This window comes from Neophocaena asiaeorientalis, unplaced genomic scaffold (genome assembly GCF_003031525.2).
Source record: "Neophocaena asiaeorientalis asiaeorientalis breed wild unplaced genomic scaffold, Neophocaena_asiaeorientalis_V1.1 scaffold528, whole genome shotgun sequence".
NCBI lineage: Eukaryota > Metazoa > Chordata > Mammalia > Artiodactyla > Phocoenidae > Neophocaena > Neophocaena asiaeorientalis.
In genome coordinates, this window is record NW_020173938.1 from 414926 (window position 1) to 423576 (window position 8651).

The following is an 8651-nucleotide window of genomic DNA, read 5'->3' on the forward strand; positions in this document are numbered from 1 at the left end:
TAACCCCTCAGGTCACCAAAGTCCAACTTGTGACTCAGCTGAAGAATAAACAGTGGCTTGGGCGGCTGTCTGTCTGTCTACACCAGAGAATCCATATGTGGACTCAAACTACGTGTAGGTGGGACAAGTTGGGGAAGAGTGGGCATCTTCTCCGTCACCTACTGTAACGTCTTCGTTCCCTGGATGTGGTCCCAACAAGGTTTGTAAGACACGTGTATTCTGTCGGCTTCGGGGATGGAGCTCTTGCCACGGGACTGAATTGGGTGAAGGGCTGTGAAATTTTTGTGTCTGGTGGACGTTCGTCCTGGGAAAGGTCATGGACAGGAAAAGCCTGAAAGGCAGAGAGCAGGAAGAGTCCCTGGACTTCGTGAATGACCACTTTCAGGGCCCCACCTAGAAATGCCGAGATCTGGTGACTCAAGAAGAGCTCACCAGGGGGCCTGGGTGTGGGCAGCCCAGTCCCCCCTCTGGGCAGGGGCCTCCTCTGATGGTGGAGGTGGTGGGGGCAACAGTGTCTGCAGGGACTGAAGTCCTGCTTCGGCCCCAGGAGTCCTGAACCCTCTCCCTGCCCTTGCTGATGCCATGGCATTGTGCCCTGTCTGGCTGGAGTCCCTGGCTGCCTCCTGACCCATGAAGGCACCCAGCAGAGTCAGGCCCATCCTCAAAGGTCCAGGGGGTACAGCTGTCACCAAGCCTGGCTTTCAGGCTCCCGCAAGCCCAGGACTCCCCCCTCCTCCTCTGCTGGGCACACGGGGTCTTTACCCCCCACACCCGCTGCCTTCACTCAGCAGCGTTCATGGACCCACTGCCATCAGCCCTGCCCTGGAGGGAACGGCAACTGTCTGAACCTCAAGACAGCAGCAAGCAGAAAACACACGTCTTAGAAGATGCCTGTCGTGGTCCATTTAGATCTGGTTCAAAGGAGGAGAATCTAAACTGTAGTGATGCTTCCTTAGGCGACAAAAGATGATGGGGAGAAAGTAGAGAGGGGGTGCAGTCAGCAGAGGGGAGCTCGGGCTGGGGGACCATGGTTCTCAAACTGTTATACACATCACTGTGTGTAGGGTATGTTTCATGTTTAAGAAAACTCAGAGAGCTTCCCTGGTGGCGCAGTGGTTCAGAGTCTGCCTGCCGATGCAAGGGACACGGGTTCGTGCCCCGGTCCGGGAAGATCCCACATGCCGCAGAGCGGCTGGGCCTGTGAGCCATGGCCGCTGGGCCTGTGTGTCCAGAGCCTGTGCTCCACAACGGGAGAGGCCACAACAGTGAGGGGCCCACGTACCACAAAAAAAAAGAAAACTCAGAGACTGACTCTGCTGGGCTTGAGGCACAAGGAGGTTCAGAAGACACAGCCCCTGCTCCCAAGGGTCACCATCTCCAGTCCCAGCAGGACAGGCTGGGCCCTGCCGCCCCCTTGCAGGCATGTGATGGACCCTCGTCATTAAAGTGGGGGCAAGGCGGGTAGCAGGATTGCCATGGAGACGGGGTCCCGGGACTGTGATTGCCTCGTGATCACCAGTTCAGCCCTGCATCCTGGTTGTTGACATAACTGTACCTTCCTCTGAATTTTATGATTTTTTCGAGGACAGACATCTTATTTTATGAGTTTGTTTATTCCCTCAGCATCAGTCATTTGGGAAGCAGTAAGTGTTGTACATAGATTGTTGAATCTGATTAAATCTGATCCTCTTGAGGAAGGCCCTGTGACGCGGGAGGGTGGGAATTAGTTCTCTGATTCACAAACAGGGAAACTGAGGTCCAGAGGCCGAACGGAACTCCTCTCAGCAGACAGGGCGCTTCTTCTTCCTACAAAGGAAAATGCAACGCAGGACAGGTTCCAAACCAAGAGTGTGGATTTTCTCTGCATCTGAGAATCTACCTGCCCACCTAAAAAGAAACGTTCAAAGTATTCTGTGACGGAGGCCCTGGCCATCCTCCCACCTTGAGGTCGGACCTACCAGCATCCTCCAAGAGCCCAGAACTGCAGACACCCGCTCCGCTTGGAAAAGAGTGCACTTAAAATTAGAGAGAGAGGGGCGCCTTCAAGATGGCAGAGGAGTAAGACATGGAGATCACCTTCCTCCCCACAAATACAACAAAACTACATCTACATGTGAAACAACCCCTACAGAACACCGACTGAATGCTGGCAGAAGACCTCAGACTTCCCAAAAGACGCACTCAGGCAACCTACACGCAGAGGCAGGGACAGATCCAAAGCTGAACCCGAGGAGCTGTGTGAACAAAGAGAAAGGGAAATCTCTCCCAGCAGCCTCAGGAGCAGCGGAGTAAACCTCCACAATCAACTTGATGTACCTGCATCTGTGGAATACCTGAATAGACAACGAATCATCCCAAAATTGAGGCGGTGGACTTTGGGAGCAACTGTAGACTTGGGGTTTGCTTTCTGCATCTAATTTGTTTCTGGTTTTATGTTTACCTTAGTTTGGTATTTAGAGCTTATTAGCATTGATAGATTTGTTTATTGATTTGGTTGCTCTCTTCCTTTTTTAATTTTTTTTATATATACATTGTTTTCTTTTTTCTCTTTTTGTGAGTGTGTATGTGTATGCTTCTTTGTGTGGCTTTGTCTGTATAGCTTTGCTTTTGCCATTTGTCCTATGGTTCTGACTGCCCATTTTTTCTTTTGTTCTGTTTTTTTTTTTAGTATAGTTTTTTGCACTTGTTATCATTGGTGGATTTGTTTTTTTGGTTTGGTTGCTCTCTTCCTTCTTTCTCTCTTTCTTTTTTTTTAATTACTTTTTTATTTTTAATAATTTTTTTCTATTTTAATAAATTTATTTTATTTATTTTCTTTCTTTCTTAATTTCTTTCTTTCTTTCTCTCTCTCTCTCTCTCTCTCTCTTTCTTTTTCTCCCTTTTCTTCTGAGCCGTGTGGCTGACAGGGTCTTGGTGCTCTCACCAGGCCTGAGCACTCTGAGGTGGGAGAGCCGAGTTCAGGACATTGGTCCACAAGAGACCTCCCAACCCCATGTAATATCAAACAGCAAAAGCTCTCCATCTCAACACTGAGACGCAGCTCCATTCAACGACCGGCAAGCTACAGTGCTGGACACCCTATGCCAAATAACTAGCAAGACAGGAGCACAAACCCACCCACTAGCAGAGAGACTGCCTAAAATCATAATAAGTTCACAGACATCCCAAAACACACCACTGGACGTGGTTCTGCCCACCAGAAAGACAAGATCCAGCCTTATCCACCAGAACACAGGCACCAGTCCCCTCCACCAGGAAGCCTACAGAAGCCACTGAACCAACCTTACCCACTGGGAGCAGACACCAAAAACAACAGGAACTACAAACCTGCAGCCTGAGAAACGGAGACCCCAAACACAGTAAGTTAAGCAAAATGAGAAGACAGAGAAATACACAGCAGATGAAGGAGCAACGTAAAAACCCACCAGACCTAACAAATGAAGAGGAAATAGGCAGTCTACCTGAAAAAGAATTCAGAGTAATGATAGTAAAGATGATCCAAAATCCTGGAAATAGAATGGAGAAAATACAAGAAATGTTTAACAAGGAACTAGAAGAATTAAACAGCAAATAAACAATGATGAACAGCAAAATAAATGAAATTAAAAATTCTCTAGAAGGAATCAATGGTAGAATAACTGAGGCAGAAAAACAGATAAGTGACCTGGAAGATAAAATAATGGAAATAACTACCACAGAGCAGAATAAAGAAAAAAGAATGAAAAGAATTGAGGACAATCTCAGAGACATCTGGGACAACATTAAATGCACCAACATGCGAATTATAGGGGTCCCAGAAGAAGAAGAGAAAAAAAAAAGGGACTGAGAAAATATTTGAAGAGATTATAGTTGAAAACTCCCCTCATATGGGTAAGGAAATAGTCAACTCCAGGAAGCTCAGAGAGTTCCATATAGGATAAATCCAAGGAGAAACATGCCAAGACACATATTAATCAAACTATCAAAAATTAAGTACAAAGAAAAAATATTAAAAACAGCAAGAGAAAAGCAACAATTAGCATACAAGGGAATCCCCATAAGGTTAACAACTGATCTTTCAGCAGAAACTCTGCAAGCCAGAAGGGAGTGGCAGGACATATTTAAAGTGATGAAAGGGAAAAACCTACAACCAAGATTACTCTACCCAAGAGTTCCTGTGCTGTGCAGTAGGTCCTTATTAGTTACCTGTTTTATACATGGTGGTGTGTATGTGTCAATCCCAATCTCTCAATGTATCCCTCCCCCACCTTTCCCCTCTGGTAACCATAAGTCTGTTTTCTACATCTGTAACTCTATTTCTATTTTGTAAATAAGTTCATTTGTACCATTTTTTTTTTAGTTTCTACATATGGGCAATATCATATGATGTTTGTCTTTCTCTTTCTGATTTACCTCACTCAGTATGACAATCTCTAGGTCCATCTAGGTATGTTTAAATAGGAGCTTCCCCCCAAAACCGTATCTACCTGCTAGAAAAAGAAATCAGAAAACACTACAATTATATTTCAAAAAAAAAAAAGATTACTCTACCCAGCAAGGATCTCATTCAGATTCGACAGAGAAGTTTAAACTTTCACAGATAAGCAAAAGCTAAGAGAATTCAGCGCCACCAAACCAGCTCTACAACAAATGCTAAAGGAACTTCTCAAGGCAGGAAACACAAAAGGAGGAAAAAACTTACAATAACAAACCCAAAACAATTAAGAAAATGGTAATAGGAACATACATATCAATAACTATCTTAAATGTAAATGGATTAAATGCTCCAACCAAAAGACATAGACTGGCTGAATGGATACAAAAATAAGACCCATACATATGCTGTCTACAAGAGACCAACTTCAGACCTAGGGACACATACAGACTGAAAGTAAGGGGATGGAAAAAGATATTCCATGCAAATGGAAATCAAAAGAAAGATGGAATAGCAATTCTCATATCAGACAAAATAGACTTTAAAATAAAGACTATTACAAGGGACAAAGAGGACACTACATAATGATCAAGTGATCGATCCAAGAAGAAGATATAACAATTGTTAATATTTATGCACCCAACATAGGAGCACCTCAATACATAAATAAAAATAGAACGATCATACAACCTAGCAATCCCACTACTGGGCATATACCCTGAGAAAACCATAATTCAAAAAGAGTCATGTACCACAATGTTCATTGCAGCTCTATTTACAATAGCCAGGACATGGAAGCAACCTAAGTGTCCATCAACAGATGAATGGATAAAGAAGATATATACACACACACATATATATACAATGGAATATATGTACAGTGGAATGGCACATATATACAATGGAATATTACTCAGCCACAAAAAGAAATGAAATGGAGTCATTTGTAGTGAGGTGGATTAACCTAGAGTCTGTCATACAGAGTGAAGTAAGTCAGAAGGAGAAAGACAAATACCATATGCTAATACATATATATGGAATCTAAAAAAAAAAAAAACAAAACGGTTCTGATGAACCTAGGGGCAGGACAGGAGTTAAAACGCAGACACAGAGAATGGAACTGAGGACACGGGGAGGGGAAAGGGTAAGCTGGGATGAAGTGAAAGGTTGGCATGGACACATACACACTACCAAATGTAAAACAGATAGCTAGTGGGAAGCAGTTGCATAGCACAGGGAGATTCAGCTAGGTGCTTTGTGTCCACCTAGAGGGGTGGGATAGGGAGGGTGGGAGGGAGACACAAGAGGGAAGAGATATGGGGATGTATGTACACGTATAGCTGATTCACTTTGTTATACAGCAGAAACTAACACACCATTGTAAAGCAATTATACTCCAATAAAGATGTTAATAAATAAATAGAAAGATAGATAGATAAATAAATAAAATAAAATTAGAGAGAGAAACCTCCGTGGAGGTGCTCGGCTTTGTGACGCTGAGATAACAGATTCCTCCTTGAATCTTGGAGAAGAAAAAAGTGTGCTCCTGGCACCACAGCAGGAAGGAGTGACTGTCTCTGCAGAGCCTATTCCCAGGGCAGTGTCATGGGTGGGGCCATCTGTGCAGCGAGGACACTTGGGCAGCCGGACAGGGTCCTCAGCTGCGGGTCTGACTGGCTCTGTGCCAGGAGACCTGGACAGCAGAGGGTGGTCACCACAGGGGCAGCGGGAGGGGCAGTGGCGCCGTCTGCTCTCTCCCCTGCAGGGATGTTGATGACACGAATCTCCCCGCAGGGACATCATCGGTACCTGCATACTTCTCCAGCCTCATATCTCCCCAAGACGGGCACATCCTCCCCATGCTGCCCAGGGGCCCTCGGAGGCCCCGCAGGACCAGGAGAAGGAACCCACTATTGCTGCAGCCGGGCCGGGAGTGGATGCCCTGCCCTTCCCCTGAGATGCGGCACTACCTCTTTGTGGGCGGTGGACGCCTCTCCTTGGACCTGGGGCAGAACCAACTCCCAAGCATTGGGGCTGAGACAGCCAGACCTGCAGGACTTGTTACAGATGCAGGTGTCCAGGTCCCACCTTGGGCCTGTGAATCAGCATCTGGGGGGCTGCACCCCAAGTGTCTGTGTTTCCAGAAAACTGTGGTGATTCTGACGCACAACCAGGTTGGAGACGGCCAGACACTGGGGAAGACCACCAAGTCCGGGACGAACTCCCACCCGGAAGGTCATGAAGAAGGAGGACATGCAAGGAAGGTGCTGAGAGCAGGCCCGTCCCTCACCCCGTGAGCCCGCCCTCTTCACGTACACCTGCGCCCCAGGCCTGCTCACTGCGGTGTCCCCTCCTCCCTCCCGGGCACCCAGCACACTGCACGGTGCCTCCCTACAGGCAGCGGTAACCGCTGAGTTCCCACCAACAGGACGTGGGCCATTGAGGCCAGCAGTGTCTGGTCCAGGACTGGGGAAGTGGCTGTGCCTTCCCCATGCACCTCCCCTTCTGCATCTGGATCCAGGGACGGACCATGAGGCCTGGGATGGAGGACACAGAGGACGCACTCCTGGGAGGAGCCTTCAGATGGAGGGAGTCACCTGCCAACCTGCTCAGTGAATGAGCTCGAACTTCTGTACTAAAGACTCTGGACACTTGGGGTCCTTCTGCGGCAGCAGCCAGCAACCCCTGACTGAGACAGACCTTGGGTAACCTGCAGAACTCCTCACAAGGAGAGGGTCTTCGGGAGACCTGTCCCTATGGGGAGATTCATGTCATCAACGTCAGTCAAGTCCAGGACAAGCACACGCCTTGAGTCCCAGGGCTCCCGGGCTTCCTTAAGTCTCACGGGTTTGGCCTAGAACGTGGAAGAGGGGGTGAGGTGACAGTTCCACACTCTGAAGACCTAACTTCCCAGAAGAAACGTCTGACCACGTGTGAGCCGTAATCATCTAACGGGTGAAAAACAATCTGGAAAAGCTGCAGCGGATACACATGGCCACGTCTTGCTCTAATTAGGAGGCCGGGAACTGCAGGGCAGGCGACATTCATGACGTTCATTATGGAGACCAGGGCCCAGCTTCGGCGCCACTCTTGATGGCATCAGGCACTCGCTGCCCCCCGCATGCCCTCGGTACGTCCGCAGCTGCTGTGGGACACGTCACATATCTGGCCTGGTCCCGAACTGTCGTGTGCATTGGCAGGAGCCTGGAAGACTCAGCCCCTGTTGGAAGGAGACTCTGCAGGAGCCACCGGGCTGAGGCTTCGGACAGTCCCAACAGGGGCATCTAACCGTGAAACACGCTCCGGGTTGTGCGCGAGGCCCGGGTGCTCCTGTGTGTGCACACCCGCCTTCCCTGCCTCCTGCTGCAGTGTCATGGCCCTCGGGGCCACGCCACAGGGCGGGTGGGCGGTGGCGTGGAAGGGGGAGCATCCCTGCTCCAGGAAGACACAGGAACCACAGCAAACCACAGCCCCCAAGCGTGGGCACCGGCAACCCAGGAAGCCCCCCTCAGCCTCTCACTTGCTCCCTGAACCGAGGCAAGTTACTCACCCTCTCTGACCCTCTCACTCACCTGAAAAGCCGGGATGATTACCTGCACTTATTTCAATGCTGCTGGTGTACGGCACATGAGCCCAGCACCCGACACTATAGAACTGCCCAGTACCACCACATCCTCAGCTGGCACAAGGCCTGGACAGTCATAACTAGGCTTGTGTATGTCACTGGTCCTCTGTGAGCCTCTGTTTCCTCTTCTGCCATTCCTGGTGGTGCTGCTGTGAGGGTACAGAGGAAACACTGAATGATGGCCTGTCGTGACTGGTTCCTACCAGGGAGCACCAGGGATCCTTGGGCGTCGCAGAAGGAAGAGGTGCCGGTAACTGCTGGAGGCACCTGGAGCTGGGAGCAGAGCTGCCTGAGCTTCACGTGGGCCAAGTGATTGACGTGAAAGTGCGGAGGGCCCTTCGCTCGCCAGAGCCCTGTGGCCATGGCAACCCTCATCAGGGTTGACGATCTGAGGATGATTAAGGAACATTTAAATTAGTTAAGAGTCCAAACATCCCGCATCCAGGTAGGGCCATGGCTCACACATGCCCCTTTCCAGCCTCTTGGGCTCAATGTGGGGCAACTGCTGGGCTGGAGGTGGGCCCTGCGGGTGGAGTCCTGGCTCTGCTCCCAGCACCCCAGCGCTGGGGGCGTGGAGCGCGCTCAGAAACCCTCTTGTATTAACACACTCCC

General features: G+C 49.1%; 1 long non-coding RNA gene across 1 annotated transcript in view; it reads right to left on the reverse strand.

Moving 5' to 3' along the window:
* Positions 1-1615: 1615 nt before the first annotated feature.
* The window catches only part of LOC112404654 (uncharacterized), a 37791-nt gene continuing 30755 nt past the window's right edge, over positions 1616-8651 (reverse strand). The window contains exon 3 of the long non-coding RNA XR_003004152.1: positions 1616-1806. This is a non-coding gene — a long non-coding RNA (uncharacterized LOC112404654). The remainder of the gene's footprint in view (positions 1807-8651) is intronic.